This window comes from Calidris pugnax, unplaced genomic scaffold (genome assembly GCF_001431845.1).
Source record: "Calidris pugnax isolate Ruff unplaced genomic scaffold, ASM143184v1 scaffold15, whole genome shotgun sequence".
Taxonomy (NCBI): Eukaryota; Metazoa; Chordata; class Aves; order Charadriiformes; family Scolopacidae; genus Calidris; species Calidris pugnax.
This window is the reverse complement of record NW_015090774.1, coordinates 2,607,102-2,632,656: the sequence shown is the minus strand read 5'-3', so window position 1 is coordinate 2,632,656 and position 25,555 is coordinate 2,607,102. Positions and strand designations below refer to the sequence as shown.

Sequence of the window (25,555 nt, the reverse complement as noted above, 5' to 3'; positions counted from 1 at the left end):
AACATAAGAAGTTCCACTCAAATATGAGGAAAAGCTTCTTTAAGGTGAGGGTGACAGAGCACTGGAACACGATCCTCAGGGAGGTTGAGGAGTTCCCTTCTCTGGAGATTTTCAAGACCCACCTTGATGCAGTCCTGAGTAATGTGCTCTGGGCAATCCTGCTTAGCAGAGTAGGTGGACTAGATGATCTCTAGAGGTCCCTTCCAACTCTGTTGAATCGGTGAATACAATCATAGAAGTATAAATTTGCCTCTCCCATTCAAGTTTAGAGGCAAGAACTTATACCTTTCTCCAGGAAACTACTGAGGTGGCAGCAGAAATGGAGAATCCTTAGACCATTTTGTGGGCATGAATCAGCCCACAAAAACAGTGCTGTCTTTGGTCCATTACATTAATAAATACTCATAATTATTCTCTATAGCTTTGTAGAAAGCACAGAGTGCCACAATCATTACAGTCTCCCAGACTGTATCAGTAGACCCTGAAATAGTGACCCCGCAGAATGCCATTTCATGAGACAGTCACCCTTAAACCTGCCTTCAGAGGGGGGAGACACAACACTCGATGATACATCAAGTTCTAGGAAATACGAAGAAAGAAATTGTAAGTTGCTTCTCTACCATTATGAGGTTTCTCAGGAGTATTCTGCTTTCTACGGGTCAAAATAAGCTCCTCACAGCTTCACAGAGGTGAATGTCCTTCTGTGGGCATTCTGGAGGTCCTGCTGCACCTTTTGCGTCTCTATGACAGTACAATCCCTCCACACTGCACAAATTACCAATACAGGAGCCGAACCTTTCATCTGTTGGGAAGCTGAAACAAGCTTTTTTTTTGCATGAAACCAGGTAGTATGAGATGTAGATGTACAGCATAGCAATACTGTGTCTCACCCAAAATTGTTATACTTGTTAAGCAATGTGAATTTAGCTAAAGAAAATTCTCTTTGCACTTTTTCGAAGACTATTATGACTCCTGCTTTAAAATATGTTAATCTTGTTTGAAGGACAAACAACTATTTGCAAATAGATTCAGCAAAAACAATTTTCACTGGCTCTTAATCCCAGGTACCCTTTCCTGCCAATAGACTAATTGTGGAGTAATATCCAATGAGTATAATAAGCAGGTGAAATATAAATGACAGGCTATATAATGGTACCCATTCCTTCCTGTCCGAGATACTTCTGTAGCATAGTCAAGGTAGTGACGTCAACAGAGAGAGATGCAAGCTCAGTATGAGGGAGGCTCTGAAGCCAAGTCTTGTTGTATAATTTGAAAGTATATACTGTAATCACACCATGCTAAATGAGGGAATCAAAGCATTTATAATTCCTTCCCACACATTCTGTAAACCAACACATAATTAACCAGAAACTTATTATTAATGATAAAAAAGAATTACAGACTTAATTATTGTACATTTTCACAACACTGAAAATAAACTAAGAGTTGTCTTTTGTTAAATCTGAAAAACATTAGGCCAATCAGAAATAAAAAATAAGCACTATTAGTCAGAAGTACTCGCTGCTTGTACCATTCCTTTATTTATTTCACACTGGACCTCAAAACTTTTTTTATTCATCAAATTACAGTACCTTATCTCCAGTTCATGAGAATTCTTTGTGATCATTTTTCACTTTTATTTGTGTATCTTTTATCTTTTTTTTTTTACCCACATTTTTTCAAATTTGGCATTGCTTATTCCATGACGAGCTATCAACCTTTTATTTTCCAAGGCAGCTCACACAATTCTCCAGATTTCCTTATGCTCAGCAGCTAATGAAGCCATGGCTGATGTCTTACAAATGCTGTGCACGTATTCACTAGCACCATTTTGATATCTACACTTGCATTCTGACATCACCTGAGATTTAGGAAGTTTATACCTAGAGCAAAACATTGACTGCATACTTACCCTAAAATATAAAATATTTCAGTTTAGTTGCATTGATACTCTCTTGTGTCATCATATTTAACTTACGGGACATTTTTTGTTGCCCATTGCTACCAGTGGAAATTAGGTATCTCATATTTTTAAGAACACAGGAGTCTCATGGAGCCTGCCCCCTTAATTCACCTTCAGCAAACCACAGCTACATCTGTGATTTTAACAAGGCATGAAATTATACCTCAGCAAAGTAAATTGACAAGCAACACCAGGGACAGCTGTTGTATTTCTTAGTGTCATCAGTTCAGATACATCAATCCATATTCCTCAGTATATCCTTTATTTAAAAAATTCTATATAGTAAGTAATGAAGCAAAAGAAGAAAGACCTTCACATTAGTTCTATTCACCTTACTCTGCAAGACAGGTTTGTACTAACTTATGATCAGGAAGATGCTTACAGTACACAAAAACGCTACACTTAAAAATTGTATCACCCTGAATATATTCACAGAAGCCAAAAAAAAAATCATACACCAGGTAACATATGAGAATAAAGTTCAGGTCTGAGTTTAATTCAAAAAGACAAAAAAAAAAGGCACTGGGAGAGCAGAGGAAGATTCATCTCCGCTGATCACTGAAACCTTAATTAGAGCTGTGCAAAACACTCCTTGGAAATTAATGTGCTCTTAGTGTCCTGGAATCTTCAACAAAAAAACCCCTGTGCTATTCTTCACTAGTTTCTCCACATCTCATTTAAATTTTTACTACTGATTTTGGTAGTGTGGTTTTTTTTGTTTTTCAATTGGGTCAGTTTCACCTTTTGCCATACTTGCACTGGACTCTCATCAGGATCTCCAAATAAGGGACCCAATCCTGTATTCTCAGTGAAATCAAGAAGAGGTATTTCAAAGCATTTTCACAGAGGGCATAAAAAGAATAGGGGGAAAAGCTCAGTGCTCCAGAGAAAATTATGAACTCTTGCCACTGTGCATCAGCAAACATGCCTTTCATAAAGAGGAATAATTTAGTCTATTGTCTGTGTAAACAGAATATTTATCCTCCTAGATTTCTGTCAAAACGAATAGCTATCATATTTAGAAATTGCTGTGCTTCTATAACAATATAGAAGTAGACTTTGCGCTACTACTTATTTTACATAATATATATTAAGATACATAAAGTTTTCGTCTTTTATAAGCACAGGACACAAATATTATTTTGATGGTGATTAGCTGAACACAAACCAATCCATCTCTGGGGAAAAAGAGGTAGAAAAATATTTTGGTTTTCTTACTTGTTCACCAACTAACACTAATAGAAATTATAAACGTAAAGTCCCTTTGGAAGAAAAATATGCCTAACTGATCATCATGAAGTAATTGCCACCATGATCTACAAATCTCAGCAAGTTATATAGCTATGTATCATGACAGCTGTGTATCATGACAGCTAGTTTTGCAATACTGATTGATTTATTTGGAATACTGCCAGACAGAGTAGATTTATACTTAAATATATAAAAGGAATACTTTAATCAATAGCACAATTAACAGTATAGAATTATTTCTAATAAAAAGAGTTGAGACAAGTAAGTTGGAACTATTTCATGGTTAAAAAATGTTAGATTTCTCTCTCTTGCAGTGACAACAACATTCTTTTTCTTTTGTATTTTCTGTTCCTAGCAATTTAATGGTTGAATATGTGAATTATTAAAGTCAATTGCAGCCTTCAGTAGGAAGCTGCAAACATTCTGCTTTGTGACATGCCTCTCTGATACTGTCCCCTGTTTCCTTAACAAGAAGTGAATAGATTAAGCACTAAATATAGAGGTGTATAGGAGGACTTGAAATAAGCCAGTCCAGCCATCTGTGAAAATAGAGTGCTGCCATAGCTTCATTAACTTATTGACAATCAATTCAAAAGAGAATTCAAAGAAAACAGAACCAGAATTGCTTGCCTACAGTTCTCCAAGCAAGATTTAAGTAGTTAAATAAAGCATCTCATTCCTTCTGTGACTGCATATAGCACCAGTCAGAAGTTATTCCGAACAGAAACTATTTTATTATTTCTTTTATTAGACCCTTATTAAACCAACAATCAGTGTCTAGAACCTTTTCTCCTCAGTATTTCTCTCTGAAGCATACTGCCAAAGTAGGCACACCTAATGAAAAAGAGTATATCCAATACCTATAAAAAAATCTGTATTAACTGATGTTAATCTTATGAAACTGCTATTATGTTTATCTAATCAGTGCTTACAAGCTTCTTTGTGTTCAGATTTTCCCATGAAAATTGTCTGCAGAAATTGTCAACAATATCCTTAGCATTTTCAAATGCCCACAGTCAAAATCACACAAATAAACAAGAAACTAAGGTCTTGACAGCATTTCAACACAGATATACTAGAGGCAAAAATATATTCTCCTCTCTATATTACCACTGTGTATGATCCAGATGTACAAAGAGTACAAAGTCATTGTATTGGCAAAGTGATGAAGTGGAGCCTTTGCTCACTCTTGTCAGGGCATCAGACAGCACAAACACCTGAAGTGCAGATTAAAGATGCATAAATGTCCACTAGTGGTAAGGACCAGTGACAGATCACTATCTTTCTGGAGCAACAGGTTTAGGAAAAACAGGGTAAAGCCTGTACTTCCTACAAAAAAAGATTTTTCTTGGCCCATGGGAATCTATGTAAGGTTTTAGTCCACTGTAATTCTCAAATTCAGGGGTGCAAAGCAACCTGCTATTCCATATATCTTCAATGCTTCTGCAAAATTGAAGTTACACTTAGAGAATAATGCTTTGTATAATAGGAAAAACGATGACAATGAAGTTTAGAACTATAGTACCTTTGATGTAATTTATTAATGTTCATACTCCATTAGTATCTCATGTATGTGAATGTTTACTCATAACACACACCAGGAAGAGGCTCACTAGCACTTGGGAAGAGTAGATATGGGATCAGTTCTTAGGCCAAAGGAAGAAAATATGCCTCCATGCTCACATATTGCCAGTTCTCTAACCAGGCTTCAGAATTGTCTGTAGCTATATAGAAATAGATAACATTTTACATTAAAAAAAAAATCTAATATTTTCTGCTATTTTGCCTTCAGAAGTAGTCACACTATTAAAATCAGATAGAAATCAGCATATTTGCAGGACTCCTAATTACGCATTTATTGTCTAGGGGGCTACATCGGTACCATATAGTGCTCAAAGTGCAATATGGCTCTCAACTTTTGCATCCTGTCAAAGATTTTTCTCCAGATTCTCACCTAAGTTTTTTCCAATTCAAGTCTGCACTTTACATCTTCAATGAATATAAATATTTATAACTGATACATATACACGCACATGCACGCACACACACACATACATATTTAGAATACTTGCGTTTCTCAGAGATACATGAAGAGATGAGCAGAGCAATTGAAAGAGCAGATGAAGTTGAAATAAATTAGCCAGTTCTAATTCAGTCTTAGCTCTTTTCAATTTGTTTGGTTTTCTGATTTTTAAGGCTACTGTTATGATACTGGAAAACCACTTGCCTGACTAGTGCTAAGTAATTAAGCCTACTAAATAATAGTGAAACTCTGACAAATGTTTTTTAAGGCAGCATTATCAGAGTAGCAGTTTTTCTTCTCACTTTGTTGACAAATAATAAAAGTCTCCTTGAAATATCCTGGAATGTCCCCTCAGATTCTTTCACAAAACCGAAGGAAAAGCTTCAGCATCTGAGTCATTTTAATACATTTAGGATAGCATAGGGCAACTGCTGAAATTTCACCAGTATTGTGTGAAACTTTTGACAACTGGAAAGGGGACTATAATATCATTTAATAACTCTGGAAAAAAATGACCAATCCAGAAGAGGTCTGAGTCACAGCAGGCACCTGCACAGGCAAGCTTTGCTGAAGAACTTTTCAGTAGGAAAGTTTCATATACTCATACAGGTTTGGACATTTTCTACCTTTCATGCACTTTAAAAAGAATTTCTGAAAAACAAGCTACTTCAGTGTAGTATGCATCACAATGGATGTATAACCTATAATGACCCAACATGAAAATCTTGCTCATTAGATTCAAAACCTTAATAGAAGAGAAAAAAATGTTTATTTGCTCTTCACTAAAATAAAGCAAGTTAATAATAGCAGGCATTAAACATAAGGCTTTTGGCAGGGTTTTCTTCACTATCAAGCTGCAAGTCAAAATGCCAAAATAAACCCTTTTTTCCCAGTAGTATGAATATAATTTAACATTTAACAACAGAAAAGAAGAACTTACAGGTAAAACAATCTTTTAGCAAACTTCTGCTATGACAGAGCTTCACATGGCCCTTCACATTTCTTCCTGGATTCATTTCCTAGAACAAACAGAAACAAGACATGTGAAACCAGTTATATCATGTTGAAATATTGTATCCCTACACTTAACAGCCTTAAATCATGTTACGAAGCAACCTTTGGAAAAAATGTTAATGCTAGTGTCTTCCAGATGGTACAACCTAAAACAACACTTCTGGACTTGAAAGGTAGCATTAAATAACCTTTATCAAATCCTATACCAGATACTGGTTCCCATTCATGTTTCTGTAGATTCTCAGATTGATTTGAGATTAACTAGAGATTAATCCTTGATCTCCCTAAGCGCAGGAAAAACATACACAATTTTCCTTCTATCAGCCACACTAGTGGAAAAAGCCTTTTTGTAGCCAGCTAACCCGTATGGCATTGGCAGAATACCATTAAAGAATTAATACAGCTTAATGAAAAAGCCAAAACAAATACTTTGTTCACTAGCAATATTTTTACGCACATTTGCTGGCAAAGCAAAGAATAAACCACATTAAACTCTTAACTAAAATAGTAGTCTTATGAGGGTAAAAAATACAAGCTCTGTCCAGCAAAGCACCCAAACCAGCTAAACCCAAGTTGCGCAGGAGCATGTGGTGGACGAATGCAGTGGACAATTCCCTGCTGAGGGGATGAAGGACGCCTCCAGCTGCCACCCTGATCTGTTGCCTGGGGAGGCTTGCTGCTTGCTGGGAACTGAGATCAGGACATTGTGGAAAGGCTGCTGTAGACTACTACCGGTTGCTGCTCTTCCACACTGGCATCAATGTTAATGCCAAGGCAACCAGGAAAGCATCAAGCATTGACTACATTGCTGTGAGGTATAATGGCTGTGGGGTACGTATATGGGGGTGTAAAGGGCATGGGAGCTCAGGCAGTTTTCTCCTTAATCCTTCCAGAAAGGCAGAAGGGGGTGAGGAGTAGAAGGCAGATCCTACAAGTCAGCCATTTATTGTGCAGTTGGTGTGAGGAAACGGGGTTTTAGTTTTTATATGATCACAGGATGCTCTACGAGGACAGAGGATTGTTTAGCAGAGATGGTATTCATCTAAGTGGGGAAAAACATCTTTGCCAACAGGATGGCTGATCCAGTAGCGGGAGTTTCAAACTAGGAATAACTGGGGTAGGAGAGGATAACCAACAGTCAAGTGAAGTGAAGGACCAGGTTGGCAAACAAAGAGCATGGGGCAATGTGAAAAGAAGGAAATTTGTAAGCAAAAAACAGGGCTGTAGGGGTTTCACCTCAACTGTGTCCACATACACCAGGAAAGGATTACCAGGCAGAATTCTGAGGAAAGCTCTCCTACCTTTTCTGGGAAATCAGCATGCTTTTGTACCTCTCCAAAGAGCCTGGATGCTAATTCACTCAGCATAGGGAACTGGCAGAATTAAGAGGTCTGCATGCAGTTGGACTTCACTGGGATCACAAAGACACGTGTAGGATACTTGTGTAGGAACTCACACAAACATGAAGGGGAACAGAAGATGTTCCTACTGGGTTATCTGCAGCATAAGGAAGACTAGGGAAAATGATGGCCCAGTGCTGAAAGGACATGAGGAAGGCAAATACACCGAATGCCTTCTTCATCTCACTCTTTACTGATAAAACCATCTCTCAGATCCCTGAGAAAGACTCAGCAGTCCCAGGCTCCTGACTGAATTTGAGTTGTTGAAAAGATAAAGATATGACTACAAATTATATTTCAAATTCTCTAAATATCCATTTCCTTTGAGAAAAATTAAACAGCACATGTCTACTTTATTCATTGTCAGGGAGAACAAGAATACATGGTTAACAAACATGCAGTGGATTTCTGTACATATGTACCCTTAAAAAGGCATGTTGCATGTATACAGTCACACAGGCATCTTTTGTGTTCATGTTGCTAAGGAAACAAACCTCTGTGCCAAACATATGAGTACAAAGACATTCTAGTTCTTAAACAGGGTGGGTATGTGTCTTTTCTTTTTTATTAGTCTTAAATCAAGGAAAAAAAGCTAGCACATAACATTACAGAAGAGCGCTCGATAGCCGGGAGCATGTTAAGCTAACAAAGTTATAACCTCTGAAATAAAAACATTTTTCCTTCCATAGCATTTAGGTACTTAGATGTAACTTTAGCGGCTAGTCCAAAAGGTAGTAGATTACAGCATAAAGTTAGGACATTACTGGTTTTGCATAAAACAGAAGATGAGGCGGATAAACCTGAAATATTCTTTCATTTCTTGAAAACTCAAAATCTATAGGAAACCTTCACTACTGAGACAGTTGTTTATTAATGGCATAAGATAAAATACCAAAGAAATATATCTTATCTGATTTCAAGGAAGACAAACCAAGTTTGCTATAAAGAACTGTGTTCTGAAAATTAAGTTATCAGCATACCCATTAAAAAAGGATGAATCAAAGACTGTTACATAGACATCAGTTCATGTTTTCCTGTCGTTTCACAGAACATTGCACAATCTCTATTCAATACCTGTTTCTGTTTTATTTATCTTGGTCCATCTGCTCTGCAAATGTTCTTGCAAAGCAGTTTCCCATGGCAACATCAAATATCACATAGTCCCAGTCTTCTGTTGAAGCACTTCTAACTGAGCCACTCCTGAATTTCAAGCAGCATCTTTTTTTGCAGTACTTAAGTAAATAATAAATGAATGGAGTAATTCATCAAAGCAAAAAAAAAAAAACAGATGAATGAAACAAAAATCCATTAATAAACCTCCCAAATTAGGAGATTATTTTATTGTTTTCATAATTTCATTTTTGGAGAGAATTACATTTAAATCATCTAAGGCAGTAGTGGGAGATCTGCATTATAAAAGAACCTGTGGATCCGTTGGTAGTTTTTATATGATTAAAATTTCAAAATCATTATCTTACGTGTGGCAAAACAAATTGTGCTCAGTGCAAGTTTTAAAGAATAAGATTAGACTATGCTGGAAAATAAGTCTTGGAATGAAAAGCCCACAACGACTGCTTATTATGGGACAACTTCAGCTAGATATCATCACCTACAAATCATTAACAGACTATCTAATTTTTTCATCCTCATGTTTAAAATGGTCAAAGAAATACAAATAGGAAGACAATACATTTTCATGCAAGATACAAAATTAGTAACAGTAATTTCCTGAAAGTAACTTATATTTCACTTGAGAATCTATCTTGGTAACTCCTTCTCCCTATTTTAAGAAACAGTAGAAATATATAACATTCATTTTCAAGTGAAGATTTTCCAAAAAACTCTCTTCAAGTAAGCACTCGAAAAAAAACCCTCAGTAAACATCATATTAGTCTTGAGCACACTGGTTCTGTGTGAAATTGTAACAGAAGTGTAATTCAAACTGTAAAATTAAAGAAGAATTGTCTTAGGAAAACTGGTCTGCTGAATTTCAGGCTTGTATCTGTATTTTCGATTTGTTAGTCCAAAACCACCAGAAGCAGCTAGCAACAGGCCCTATGAAGATTCAAAAGGTAATCAGACCTTCTAGGTCACTTCTACACTACTGCACTTCATAACCTAGAGCCACTTTAAGAAGTACCACATATTTATGTAATTTCAGATCCACAGTAAACAGCAGGATGAAACTCCCCCAGTACTTTTCTACCAGCATTACCTCTGTTCACCTATACATTTACTTGAGTTACTTATTCTTGGGTCTTCCCAGGCATTCTCTTTTGTTCATCTTGGAATTTGGCCAAAACAGGCTTTATACTTTGGCTTAGATTGCTGGTCTGTAAGGTGAAGTTCTGTACAACAATTCTGATATTTTCAGGTAGAAAGGCTTCTTTGCATGTCTTAAATATAAAAGACACTATGGGCTAATGTAGCAATGTGGCATTTCTGTTGAGCGCAGGACAGACCTACAAATAGAAGGACAGCTCAGCTGTTTTGTTGCATATGCAACAAGTCCAGTTCACTTTAGAAATATATGCATATGTTACTGGCCAGAAAAATTCAAAATACAAATACAAGAGCCCCCTGCCTGCATATAAGAGCATACGAAATATCTCTTTACAAAGCCACCTGTAGTCTCACCTGCTACCTTCTCAATGTTTTTCTACTAACATCAAAGTATAGTTTTATCAGTAGAGAAAAATTCTGAGGCAAACAATAGATGCACTTTATCATTACACTCTAAAAAACCTTATTCTGTACTATTTTTAACAGGTCATTAAAATATGCTCTTGAGTGGATGAGTGATATGTTTAAGATTTCTAACACATTTCTCAGGCAAAGGCAGCTAGTAGCACTTCTGCCATCAGTCACTAAGGTGTTGCTAAAAACTGGTAATTCAATGTCTTAATTGTCTGGATCTAACTGTGCATGCATGTCATTATTCTTTACTATATACAAAATGTTTGTCTTAAATGTGTAGATTGGCATGTAAGAAAATCAAAGGTAAAAATCTTTCAGCCAAAACTACAGTGAAAGCTATAAAAAGCACACTATTGCAAGTTTTCATCAAACCACCATTACTCTGTGTTTATTTGTCAATAGGAGGATTAGATTTCTACTCAGTTTAAAATCAGTGATAAAATGATCAGTAATAGTCAATTTCATTACATGCTACAGATAGACATGAAATAAATTGGGTAAAAGCAGAGGACATTTTGAAAAATATTTTTCAAGTATGCTACTTCAAAAGTAATGATCTAAACTAAAAATAAAATACAAATTCTTAAAGGACTAACATGCTTTTACTGACAGCGTCTGAAAGACTGTGAAGCCTTTAAATTATTAGAATCTATTCTAGAAACGGCTAAGCAGCCAGTACCGTATTCATTTAGCCTTTGTCCTTTTAAGCTTTCAGGGTGCTGTGTAGCCATAGTAACTATGCCTTTTCTCTGTGAAATCCATTAGCTGGTTTCAATCTGGGATTCAATACTACCATAAAATCAAAGCCAAAGATTAAAAAAAATTATGATTAAAAAAAAGATTATTGGTGACAAGCATTTCTTTTAAAAGCAATTTCTGCATATTTATGCTTTATACATAACAGCAAAAGTAACCAAAAGGTTAAAAGAACACCAACAGATACATTCAAAATGAATTTTAAAACTTGGTTGCCATCAGAAATGACACAATAATACCTCAAACTAGATCTCAGAGCAAAACTAACTCTCATTTGCATTAAGTCAGTCAGTGCTGCTGGCTGGCCGTCAATGAAACAGCACAGCAGATGAGCTTTCAACCTTGCCATCTCACTCCCTTCTGACAGCAGGCTAAGATGCAAGTATTAGAAAAGGAGACCAGGATTTGCACTGCAATTTGGACAAGCCCACAGAAAAGATAAAAACCACCTTTGTTCCTACAGTATCTTTCTTTTGTGTGACAATACAGGCAGACTACAAATAATCTGTTGAGTCTAAACTGTAGAAGAATTCTACTGATAGGAAATGGAAAGTCTTGGGCTCTTATTCCATGTAGACAACTTTGAAAGGGGGTTGGTGTTTTAGAAGATTAAGACAAGCTTTATCCTATATCCTATTTGAATATATTGGGTTTTGTCACGACAGCCCTGAGCAACTTCAATGCCAGCTCAGTTCTGACATTGGTTACAGGTAAACTAAGCTAATGACATTGCCACTGTTTGCTCAAACCCTAATTACCAGGATTTACCCTTGGCAACCCAGAAGAGCTACATTTTTCTACAAGTAGTTGGAATATATTCCACAACTGGAATGAGTGAAGTGTTGGAATATATTCCACAATCCACTAATTTAAAAATAAAGAATCCCTTGAAATCCTTGTACTGTTACTGTACTTCCTTAACTAAAAATTTTCACTGCCACCTCAGATGTTTAACTGTTTTGTATTTCCATTCACTTCTGCATTATATCAGAATCAAGCATGATTCAAAGACAGAGTATCTGCCATGGTAAGAAGTATGCACATTTGGAATGGAGGAAGGGAATATGCCCACTAACAAGAGAAAATTAATACATGCTAGTATTTTATTTCTGTTTTCTAGATTATTCTGCTATTGCCCTTCTTATAACAAGCAACAAGCCTGAATGGCAAGGCCACTTTCATATAGGGTAAAGAAAGATCACCTGATTATTTGTAAGAGGTCATCAAAATTTCAAAATGAAATCATACTTGCATTCGAAAAAAAAAAAAAAAAAAAAGAGATATTTCACATGAGTGCCACCCAAGTCTAAAACTTCTACTTTGTCCCCTGTAATGCACAACTTGTAACATCTTGACTTCATTGAAGTTACTAGCAAAACTCCAATAAACTTCAGCAGGGCAAAGATTTAATCCTAGGTATCTTTATGACAAGGATGACATAAGAGGGAATTAAAGGTCATGCTTCCTGTCACTACGGTAGAGGACAAAATCATGTCATCATAGTTCCTACAGCTGACTTGGCCAATGATTCTGTGACCTCCAGCTTGTCCCTGATCTAAAACAGAATGGCAGCACATTTCAGAAGTCACTGTGTAAAGCTCAATAATAGCCCCAAACCCTTCTGGGAATTCAATACTCAAAGAAAGATGCACAAAATGCTTCATTCCAAATATTCCTGGTGCTGTCTTTCAGACAGAAAATAACAGAGGGAGGCTCACCTTTGCTTTAAAACACAGTAAGCATACTGAGGAAGGCAGGGATGTTCTTAATGGTTAGAACATTCTGACAAGACACTAGAGATCCAGATTCAATTTTATTGTAAGCATTAAGATACTCAAGACATAAACCTTTCTGTTTAAAGGAAAAAAAAAAAAAAAAACCCTCACAAAAAACCAAAAAACCAAAACCAAACCTCTGTTATTAGTAAGGACTGCAATTTCATCCACTCAGACTATAGAACAAAGTACTTCTATCCATATCGACAGTACAATCTCTGAACTATAATCCTAGGAGAGGAGAGCAGGACATACAGGTTCTTCCCTTTTCCACTCAGTCTTACTGTTGCAAAAGACTGATAAGCAGCACTCATAAGCAGAAAGCAGCATTGTTGGGACAAATCACAAGAAATTAAATCCAGCTCTGGGAATAGGAATTACCTAAAGTTGGGAAAAAAAAAATCAGAAAAGCTGGAGATCTGATACAGTATAAATAGGTGTAAGTGCTCTCAAAAGACTTGCACGTTTAGCAAAATCCAATGAGAGCTTTTGCAAATACTGCAACTTAGAATGTTTTGAGAAACAGCAGTAATATTCTGTTCCCACAGGCTTCACAACAAAATATTGCACGTGCTTGTTTAAGGAGCTTAACTATTTACCTAAATTTATTCAATAAAGTTTTTTTCCAAATGCAAAAGATAGTTTTCCTTCCTTTTCTCATTGATCTTGTAATATTTTCTAATTGATATAATAAAACTAATTTTGTTTTGTTTTAAAACATCAAAACTTTAAACCACAAATTTTCATAGCTTGACTTTTCACTGCATTAAATTCTAGGGGGTTAATTCATTTAAAGACTTAAGAATATTCTACAAGCTTTAAATTATGAAGGAACACATCATAAACCTCTCTTTAAAACCTGTGGTACCAACTAAAATAAACTTGAAAGAGGACTAGTCATGGGAAATTTAATTTTCCTTGACATTAGAAAACAAAAGAACCTCACACAACTAAAATTTCCATATAATATCTTCATCTGAGGAGGCCCTGTGAAGATGTTTTCTATCTCTAATGATACTACTTCTTTCACAAAAATCTCTCCCCTCACCCTCCACTCCAATACTCAGCAGTTGCCATAGTTACAATTTTACATGGCCATAGTGTGAGTAATGACCTCACTTTCAATATATCCCCAAAGGCCCAAGTTCACAAAATATTTTAAGTTTTGTGCAGAAATTTTGCCATGAAATTTTACTAAAAGATTGGCAAGCGCCAAGGCACATTCAAACAAATGTCTCTTTTAGAAGACTGGATATTTTATTTACTGAACTGAAAACTTTCAGCCACAATGGAAGTATAGGAACTGAATGAAGGTATAGGAACTGAAACCATGGAGTGACTCATTAATTATATTCTGACAATTTAGACATGGAATTTCAAATGGTTTTAAATAAGAAAGGTGATTCAACTGTAAGCAGGTTTCCTGTTGCCAAATTCCAGTAAAATCACATGGAGAATAAATCCTAAAACATTCCAAAACCTCAACATAGTAAGCAGAACCTGAGCCTTCCTATAGCATTTACAGGTTAACATTGCCTGCATGGTTTCAACACAGCTATCAGGAGCACAAAATACACAATGAGCCTGAAGGATGACAAAATCAATCACTGTCATGATAATCTAAAAGTCAGGTGTCATACCCATAACAGATAGGTCACTGAATCCTTAACTACTGTCCCATAATGAACAAAAGTAGATATAACGGATTTCTGCATGAGGTCTCATGGCCTTGCTCATATGGGATATAAAGAACTGTTCTTGAAGTAATTTTGAATTGTGTCTGAAACATTTTATGTGATACAGACTACTGTCTATTGACTGATATATAAAATTCAGGTATACATTGCATCTATCCAAGGAGCAGAACTTCCAAAAAGCAGAAATGAATCTGTGTTCACTGAATGAAGTGTTGGGTCCTTGGGCTCCTGCTGAGTTTCTAAATACGCAAAGGAAAATTCTTCTCCCTACTTTTCATTTAGATGAAAGCACAAACGTGATTATGGAAACTGTCTTAACTTCCAAAAATGTGATGGTCACAGAAAAGAAAGATGAGGTAAAGATTCAATAACTAAAAATACATCTTTTAACAAATTAGAATAAACTACATCCCTTTCAGTTTGTTCTGAGTGCCACTCAATTTTTCTTTTGTCATTCCTACTCCCCATTATCAAAAGAGAGCATGATAAAATGACAAGAATCCATCTGGATTACACCAACATGATGCTAACAGGCAGACGGACCTAATGAGGTTAAGAAAGCATCATATCCATCCACTTGCTAGCATATATACAATTTTTAAATCAGAATTTTAGTCACAGAGTATCACAGTCACAGAGTAGTTCAACAGCACTAAGGATCACAGTTTGTGAGAAGGTTATTTTCATATTCATCTTGTGAAAGCCTGTGATCTTTCACTGGCAGAGCAGCATCCACTGTCCCTTATCTTTTAAAACTACTCTTATGTGAACATACTTGAAGATTCCGTGTTGGTTTTAACCTGTGAATAACAATGACAAAAAGCCATCTGTGACAAACCAGCATTTTGCATTATATGCATTTATTTCCCTACTTTGTATGTCTGCGATATTTCTCACCTATATATGGCCAAAATTTTTTAAGCCAGTCTTCTGATGACACTTAACCCTGCTGATCTCAGGTTTTTTCAATGCAAAGCGACTAGAAGGGCTCTTCTCTTTCCAACACTTCCAACCCTGGCCTGGCATCAAAACAAGAAGCACATTGGAAGATCAATGGATGGTCTAGAGCCAGATGAAGCAGATGCAAGTGCTTCCCATGAGCCTCAGAACTGAGGGATCCAGGTTTCTGCATCTGTTGATCGGTTTTTTAGACGAATTATGCTAACACTATACTATTGCCTTCTGCAAAATATTTTGCTCTCTATGCAGTCTGCCACATTTGCATATGTACTTAAAAATCCCTGCTCATACTAAGAGCTACTATCAATCAAGTTCTCCTCCTAAAATCAACAATGATCAACAACGAAAACTGTCCAATGTTGGGCTCAAAGGGTTATCGATCAGCAAGTCCAGCTGGATGCCAGTCAAAGGCACACCCCAGGTGTCAACATGAGGGTCAATTCTGTTCAACATCTTCATTAATAACATGCAAAGTGAGACAGAGTGAACCCTCAGCAAGTTCACAAATAATGTAAAGCAAATAAAAGTAGTTGATGCACCATAGGGTTGTGTTGCCATTCAGAGGAACCTTGACAGGCTAGAGAAAAGATCAAACAGTAATCTCATGAAGTTTAACAAAGGGGAAGTGAAATGTCCTACTACACCTGTGGGGGAATAATATCAGGCACCAGTGCAGGTTGGGGGCTGACTAGCTGGAAAGCAGCTTTGCAGAGATGGACTCAAGGTGGTGGACAAACTGACCATGAGCCAGCAATGTGCCCTCACAGCAATGATGGACCACAGCAACTTGCCAGTGTCAGGAGGAAAGGAGGTGCTCCTTTCCCTCTGTTCAGCACTAGCAAGAAACATCTGGAATGCTGGGTACTGTCCCGAGCTCACCAGCACAAGAGAGACATGGGCACAGTGAAGCAAGTCCAGAAAAGGGTCAAGAAGATGATTTAAGGGGCTGGAGAAACTGAGAGATATGGGGGCATTCAGCATGGAGATGAGAAGGATCAGGGGAATCTTATCCATGTACTTGATGGGAGTCGTAAAAGAAAGAGACAGGCTCTTGCCAGTGGTGCAAAGGACACAGAGAGGTCAAAGGACACAGAGAAATGGGCACAAACTGAAATACAGGAAGTTCAAGTTAAACATCAGAAAAACTTTTCTTACCGTCAGATTGGTCAAACATTGGAAAAGGTTGCCCAGGTTGCTTGTGGAGTCTTCATCCTTGCATATGCTAAAAAAATGTCTTGACACAGCCCTGTGCAACTTTCTTTAGGGGAGTTGTGCTGGACAGTCTCCAAACATCCCTTCAAACCTCAACTATTCTCTGATTCCGCTAGGAATTAACGTCTCTGGCTTTAAAACAGGGAACCTATGCGAGGTTTCTCTCTTGCATTGAGAGTTAAGGTGCCTACACAGTATTTTGTTATGATTCATTACGTTGTTGCATAGTGTCAACTTTATCAGCAAGTGAACTACTATATTCTCATTATAGCCTGATTGTCTGTTGCTTTGAAAGTAACAATTCTCATACCCATCACAACTACTAGTGCCTGACTAATTGTCAAAAAAAAATCTTAAAACAAACAAATAAAGCAGGGAAAAGGGTTTATAGGAATAAGTAGTCTGTGATTTGGTTTTCAATTGCCTTTCAATAAAATTATTTCATAATGTCATCGCTTGGATTTTAGTGTTCCGATATTTCAAAGTACCAGCTATTTTCCCAGTGCTCATAAACTTGCCTTTAATAAATCCAAATCCCAACCACCCTCATTCACTATACAAAATAGACAGTGCATGTCACTCAAATTCTTAAAAAAAAATCTCAAACTTTGTAATTCTCTATGAAGTTAAATGTACCTCTCATTTCATGTTTCCCACTTATGAGAAGACGGTTTTACAATTTACATGTTATGTTACTCATCCATAACCTCCTTTTAAATTTATTTTGATGTTTTGTGAATAGAATATTCATCTAGCATTTAAATTAATATTTAATTGAAGAATACTCGGTTCTGCGTAGCTCAGGTATTTGAGAATTCATAGTATCTATCTGTCAAGTGACATCTAGCAAGCCATCACATCGAAGTACTACATGAGAAAGAAGTATTACACATACCTTCCTGCCCCCAAATGCTGTCTCCCATTACAGACCCTCATTCTTTATATGGCCATGGGGAACCATTCTACCTTTTACTGCAACATTTCCTATCCCCTATGAAGCCAGCTAGAATTTTTTTCTCAATTAAAATCATCACTAGTTTGTTGTGTTTTTTTTTAATGCAGAATTCATTTTAACCTAGATCTCTTCCATGTTAGAAGTTAGCAGGTTCCTCAAACAGTTCTTTATCTAGGATAAAGGAAGAAAGTAACAGCAGAAAAGAAAAGAAAGAAGAAAAAAAAAAAAAGGGGGAGGGGACTGTTCTTGAGGTATTACTGACTTAGAAGTGTTTATGAATCTACATCCTCAGAAACCAAAACAAAGTATAAGACAGGGGGAAGGACACATGATCAGTGACAGGGCTCATAAACTTCATCAGATCACAGATGATCTGGTGTTTGATGATTAAATACACTGGGGATACTTCAAGACTAAGTTAGAGAGGTATCATAACATAGCCTTTGGCCTCTGTACTATGACTTCCATAAAGAGGAAATAAGATTTATTATCAATGATGGTGATGTTCAGAAGTAGCACTGGCACACTTAGATGACTATCCATCCTAGTGTACCTCACTTCTAAACCAATAAAGTCTTACTTAACAACCTAAGGAAAGTACAGTTGGATTTCATGCACATTTAAGATGCACTCATAATAAGAAAGTTGCCTTAAAGTTGGAGCAAAAAGTTTAAGTTAGTGCCTCAGGTAATCCAATTTCTGAAACAGAAGAAATATGCAAAGCACTGTCCTACCAGTGCTAGCCTCTTTGACTTAACATTTGCAGTCTGCAATTCAGTATACTATATTCTCAAAACTTCCATTGCATAAAACTGCTAGAGAGGATACATCATTATGCCTTTACACCAATTAAACCAATTACCAAAACTATAACTTCCATATAAAATTTGTGCAACATATTTATCAGATAGTATGTATGCCCTGAAATCCCCAAGTGGATGTCTAGTGTTAAGAAAAATCCTAATAAAGAATTTGCCATGGGATCAAAAGCATTTTTAGCTTAAACTTTTATTTTCCACGTTTTCAGGAGAAGAACCAAAATAAAATTTGAAGTCCAGCTCCATTTACTTATGCAAAATCAAGGTTCTCAAAATTTTTTCCAGTAAATACTCATGGAATACCAGCATTACAAACAACTGCTACATTGCATATATTCTATGTTTCATAAACTCAAGTTACTATTTAGCCACTGAAACACAACAATACAATTGTCACTTTGTCTCTTTAAAGCTTTTCCTGTACCTGAGTTCTAAAGACCAAAGGACTTCAGTAGAATTGAAAAAAGGTGAAAAAAAAAAAAAAAAAAAAAAAGAAAAGAAAAAAGGTAAGCTCTGCTGATTAAACAAAGACTGGCACTTGTTTCTCTGCTTCTTGCCTAAGTGTGCTACTGCACACTGTAACAGCCTAACAAATCTACCAGAACTTTAAGTAAATTTACCTGCACTACTGCTTTAAGCTGAATTCATCAAGTACAATAAAAGGGCTTCTAAATTCACCTAGCATGTTTTTTCTGGAAAATTAACTAGAATGAAATCTTGGAATAAAGAAATTTGGTTCTAAAGAGTAAGCAGAATGAAAAGTTTTGCAAAATATGGGCCTGTCTTCCCCTGTGGCCCATCCCTGCACAGCAAATTCCTTTTTCTGAGACTGTGTTAACTTCCAGCAACCCTCTGGTTTGTAACAAACTCCAGGCAGTCCTTCTTCAGTCTTCCAGAAGACTTTTCTAACAACCTTTAAAACCTGAACCCACAGACATAAAGCCTGTCTCCTCCTTAAAAGCCCATCTTACCACCTATTTTAAGCCTTCCTAGCAGCTAAGTCACAGTCTCTGACTACCTGCTTTACAGCACTATTAAACCCTCTCGCCAGGCAAATCTGGGCAGCTTCTTGCTGGGAAGGGGCAGTACCCCCTTCCTCCCCAAGATTTCTACCCAATCCATATTTTAGCATCTTAATGAAGGCAGCCCTCTTCCACGCTTCTCCAGCTATGGCCCTTTCAGCGGAAGAGGACACAGAGCAGGTAATAAACTGCAAACACACTGCACAGACCATCCATCACACATGAAGACATTTCAGTGATTAGGTAGATAACATCTCTACAGATGTGTAATTTTAGAATGACTTGAGGTTAGGTTCTTATGAGAAACATCCGATTTCTGTAGATTCCTTCCCCCTATCTAAATAGCATTTGTTCTCTGCTACATACGTTTTTTCCAATACACTCTACCTCTTGAAGCACTACATACTGGCTAATATACTCTTAAGGATCCCATAGTGAAAGCTGGGAGGCTTTTGCCATTAATTACTTCAGACATCAAGTTCTGCATCTCAAGGCTCAGCATTCTCAAAGCTCAATCACTGTGCTGCACTTAAGTAAATATCCCCAAGACACATCATCAAGTATATTTTCCACGTCATCTGTAGAGGCTGAAAATTGTCTTCCTATTATAGTTCACTCGAAATGGAACTGAATTGAGAATGGAAATGATCATCTTATTCCAGGTCTCAGCTGAGATGTCAAACCACAGAGAAAAAAAAAAAACAATTAGACTCTTCAGAAAAAAAAAAAAAAAAAAAAAAAAACCACACAAGCCAAAAACCCCAAAACTCAAACATCGTTAGCACTAAGGCAAACCTACCTGGAATGTTAATAGAAAAGGCCTATGGAGTCTATAAGCAAAAGCATGCTTCTGGCCTTTAAGACAGAGTCCAGTCAACAAGCCAGAGAGCAAGGATGGACAGTAAGTGCATACATGCCCATATGGGTGTAGTTATCATGATCATGAGGCTGCAGTTTTCATGATCATGTGGCTGCATCTGTGACTGGCATCATACATTTGTAGAGTTTGTGAAATTAACAAAATACCTCTAATTCTTAGAGCTGCCATCAGGTGTCCTTTAAAAGGAATTCATTGCTCACAGTAAACAGTTTCCAAAATATCTTATTAAGTTTCTTGTTTCAAACTCTGACAGTCTCTCCAACTGTTAGTAAGAATACCCTTATTTCATCCAACGTTTATTTGTGTAATCAAGAAAAAGAATGATAGCTTGTGACTGTTAAACTGCTTCAAATATGGCAAAGAGTATACAACATCCAAAAATGATGTTCTGATGTTCCAGCCTGTCCAGATCCCTCTGCAAGGCCTCTCTACCCTCCAGCAGGTCGACACTGCCACCCACCTTGGTGTCGTCTGCGAACTTACTGAGGGTGCACTCGATCCCCTTGTCCAGATCATTGATAAAGATATTAAAGAGAACTGGTCCCAGTACCGAGCCCTGTGGGATACCACTCGTGACCGGTCACCAACTGGCCGGTCACTTGAACTTGAAAACTACTTATAGGCACCTTTCACAACTGGAGTTCTGGCTATTTACGCTAAGGTCAATGACGTTTGCGAGAATGTAAATTTCATCTTCTGCTCTGTATCTGGCATAGTATCAATTGCCAGGTTTCAGTCCACAACTTTAGGCAATCAGTGGTCTAGCTTAAGTATAGCTACACGACTGTGAAAGAGCTCTAGAATTAGTGAACACAGCTCCACTCCAAAAGCAAGAGAATTGCCTGCCACAGCAGATAGGTTTAGCTGCGCAAAATTAGAGTTTTCTAGTTGTAAAAGGCTCTAGCATATACGCCCAACCTACCAGCTAGAAATCATCAGAATTCTCTCACAGGCATTTATGAACTTTCAGCATGAGCATAGTGCAAAACCAAAAACCAAGTCTTCTCCATCAATGTCAAGAAGAAAGTCAGTGCACAACCCTCTTATCAAAGGAAAGAAAAGGCAATAACAAACCAGACACATGTCCGTCACCTGGCAGACTAACATCCTCAACTACTACAGCAGTATGGTGGCAGAATACAATACACAGTTCAATTGCTGGCACAGTTAGTTCTAATACCAAACACAGAACTCAAAATGTTCTGATTCATAAATAGATGCTGAATGAACAATTAACTTATTGGAAAATAGAAGAACTAATAAGTCAGGTTCTAGGTACTTTTTAACCTAACTACTGTTTCTAGCTATTTTCACTAAAAATCATTTCATACACAAAGGACAACTAACAACAATTTCAAATTACCAACGTTTATGTTAATAAGAAACAAGACAAATCTAAGGATATTGAAATGATAACAGACAATGTTTGTGTTTTTTTTAAACATAGAAAGTGGACTGACTTGTCATGACAAAATCTCACCTATGGCTTATTGTGACTTGATAAATCTCCAATGAAAAAAAAAAAAGAAAATTGATGCATACTAGTCCAGCAGGTAACTAGTATTGATGGCTCAGTCTTGGCACAGTCCAAGATTTTCTTTTATCCTTTTCTTGTTTCTGTTAGCTGACAACCACCTCATTTTGTGGTGTACAGATTTCTTCAGGGTACTTTTATTTTTTTTTTTAAATTTCTATTAATTCAGATCCATGTTTAATTATCACAGAAGCAAAAGCTCTAGTATTTCAGTTCTTGCTCCTTTGTGAGTTAAAAAATAAAGATAGTATCTATAATTGGTTTTTTTGCTGCCTGGTTGATTAAATTCATAAACATACTGTATGGGGAGCCAAACTCTCACAGGACTAGTCTAATTAAGAAGTCAAATTGCTATGCTGATTACAGACACTCTTCATGAACTTTAAAATCAATAGTTCTCAGAGTAATCTCAAATCTTGTGCATGGTTTCAGGAAACAATTACGCCTTTTGCTTTTATTGCAGTATTACAATTTTCATGTCAGAGAAAGACTTACATGAGGATTTTTTTTAAATTTGCTTTTTAAAAGCATAGCTGCCATCACTTTACTCACAAATTTGCCAACACACTTTAACTTAAAAAAAAAAATAATATATATATATTCTCAGTTTTGTGACATAGATTCTAACTTAATATTTCAGAATAAAAATACTGAGGTTATATTGGGGGAAATCGCAACGATCAATTCAAATAGGTAGGAGAGCAACCTGCTGAGGGAGCTCGTTGCCTGCCTTATTAACCTACTGAGAGCTGGTTAAAGGGTTAAGATAATGGACTAATTCAGAAAAATTCTTACAGCTGCCTTCTTGCAGCAAACAGTACCTTCATGATCCAAAGCTTCTTTAGCCCTAATTTTCAGGCTTGAACAAAGCACCTAGGCTAAGGGAGACCTCAGCTGTTTTTCAAGAAGTGAAAAAATTTCCAAGAAGAGACATAGAATTATGAAAAAGAACAAGTTTTGCTATTTACAAATTCTAACTCTTACATAAATGTTCTTGTACCAGCAATCAAAATCCTTGCAAGTATCCAATTAGCATGACGATTCATTGACAAACTGTCACTATTGTCACTCCACAATTTCCAATTGTTTGTGAGAACAGCTGTGTATTCACAAAGAGAAAATCCTCCTCACATAGGATACCACTTCCAAAAGCTTTACATTTCACAAATACAGCTTTAAATGTAAGCATGGTAAATCCAGCACAGAACAATGGTGTATACTTCCAACCTGGCCCCCCAAAGGTTTCAATTAGTAACCATGGTATTTCATTACCGGATAGGTAAAGATATAGCATGTATCTTTAGCTTCTGCAAGTTTCATTGATAAATTATTGAATTAGGCTAAAACTTAGTTCTTTAGTCATGAGAACAACAGAAAAGTGTTAGGAAGTAACCTAAAGAAGCAATCTGTGTCAGAGAACAAAAAGAAATAAGATGATTATAGGAGGAAAAGATTACTTCTGTATGCTGAAACAGTATACATAGAGAGAAGCATGGTCTGTTATTCAAGACATTACAATGATTTGAAATACCGGTCTGAAATTAGGACAAATATAAAAATGGGATGCCAAGGAAAAGTTTCATATATCAGTACTGTAGCATATCAGAAATGTAGCATTTGAAACATTCCCAGAACAGTATATCATATCCTTCTGAAAAGACAACTATATTATTTTTAATTCATATAAAAGTAACTGAAAAGATTTCAAGTGTAAAAAACAGAAGTTTAGCTTTCCTTTCAAAACTCACAGGTCTGTGGACTCAATATGTATTGAGATATATGACAGAAAAGATAAAAGTGGGACCCAAAATAAAGCAATTTAGAATATACATTTGTGCAAACTTCAGTGCACATCTTATACAAGACGGTATTAAAGCACTGGATATCCATAAGCATTATAACTAGCAAATACAGTAGGAGATGGCAATTTACAAATATTTATAACTACAGTTATGCAAACATCTATTCTTTGGTTCACCAAAAAGATAAATATAGAGCATTTTTGGTCAGAACAAAAACATTAGAAATGTCCAGCTAACCAAAAAAATAGTGCAAAAAGTTATCTGTTTTCTAGACATGTTTCTTGAACATTTACCTTAGCATGCTATGTTTCAGTTTGGCATGGTGTAAGAACGGGCTTGTTTTTTTAAGAACATGGAAGTTAACGTCAAAGCTTTGTTCTATTTTCAACTGAGAAGCATTAGGCTTCAGAATTTTCAACATGAAAGAGTATCTTTTTTGCTTTGGTTTTTCTTCCTCAAAAAAATGTAGGTGGTTTTCTTGGGAAATGAACAAATCACCAAAGACAGAAAACATATGTGTAGTTTCAGTTGACTCAAATATGAATCCTGTGAAAAACTTACCTCTACCCACTAATTCTACAGAACTATTGACTTTTGCAGTTTTCTCAATGTATTTTTTGTGTACAGTCCAACTTTGTCAATGGAGCTACTTCAAGGGAAAAGTGTCAAGCATTAGAGCTATTTGTGCATTTAAAGTTTGTTTTGCCTTTTCTTTATTGTTACATTTTGTTGTTGGGATTTTTTTGTTGTTTATAGGCTTATTAATACTGGTTCATGGTATTGGCTTCTCAGCTGAGCACACCAGTACTTTCCACTGCATTAATAGGGGCTTACTAGTAAAGTTTCTTTACTACCTCACCTAAATCCCCATGCCAATACTTCTCATATCACATTATGATTGCATGAATTTCTTATTTACAAATACTGTATGTATCAAATGTTAAAACAGGAAAGGAGCTGTCACTATTTCCAATACAGATAAATATTTCCAAATGTGCACATTACATGTTAATTTTATGCCTATATGGGAAAAAACAAGAAACTAGCAGGAGTCTAGGCACTTATCACACTAGCTAGAAACGTTTCTTCTAAACTGTACAAGTTTCAGGTACTTTAATCAGATTTTTCCATTAAGCAATAGCACTAAATATTAATTACAATATGCAGGATTAGTTCCCCATCATTCTGTGACAAGTTCAAGTTCAGCCTGTACAAGTTTCACTTTTCAACATGCTTAAAATTCACACTTAGAAGTTTTAACAATTTTTTCCCACTCCATAACGATTTGTAAAGCCAAGACTTCAGAATTTCAGAAAATGTTTGTAAAAACAAACCTACGCGCAACCAACATTGCTATCTCATGCAGAACTTACTGCTGATTTGTTGTATTCCTTATATATAGAATTCTCTTATCTGCTAGGAATAATATAATCTACAGCTCTGAATTCAAAACTCCACTGTGCAACTACATTGTATAAGCATGTAAATACAAACATTTATTCAATATTATGTAGACTGCTGACAAAACCTCAAGTCACTAAATTCAGACATCCCTCAAGAATACTAATCTTTTTGAGGGACCTGGAGGTGGAATTCTATAGTTCGGGGACAGAAAGTCTAAAATGCACACGGTTGAACACACACCATAAATTTAGCCTCAACAACATGACAGGCCAAGACAGTTGGGATTCTTTAGCCTGGAGAAGAGAAGGCTCCAGGGAGACCTTATAACAGCCTTCCAGTACCTGAAGGGGGCCTACAGGAAAGCTGGGGAGGGACTCTTTTTCAGGGAGTGG

At 36.5% G+C, this 25,555-nt stretch overlaps 1 protein-coding gene across 5 annotated transcripts in view; it reads right to left on the bottom strand.

Annotated features, from left to right (window-relative positions):
- Positions 1 to 25,555, bottom strand: part of MARCH1 (membrane associated ring-CH-type finger 1) — a 190,031-nt gene that overhangs the window by 157,746 nt on the left and 6,730 nt on the right. For all 5 annotated transcript variants that reach the window (XM_014945444.1, XM_014945420.1, XM_014945436.1 and 2 more), the window contains exon 2: positions 6,178 to 6,256. The gene's annotated coding sequence lies outside the window, so the exon portion shown is untranslated. The remainder of the gene's footprint in view (positions 1 to 6,177; positions 6,257 to 25,555) is intronic.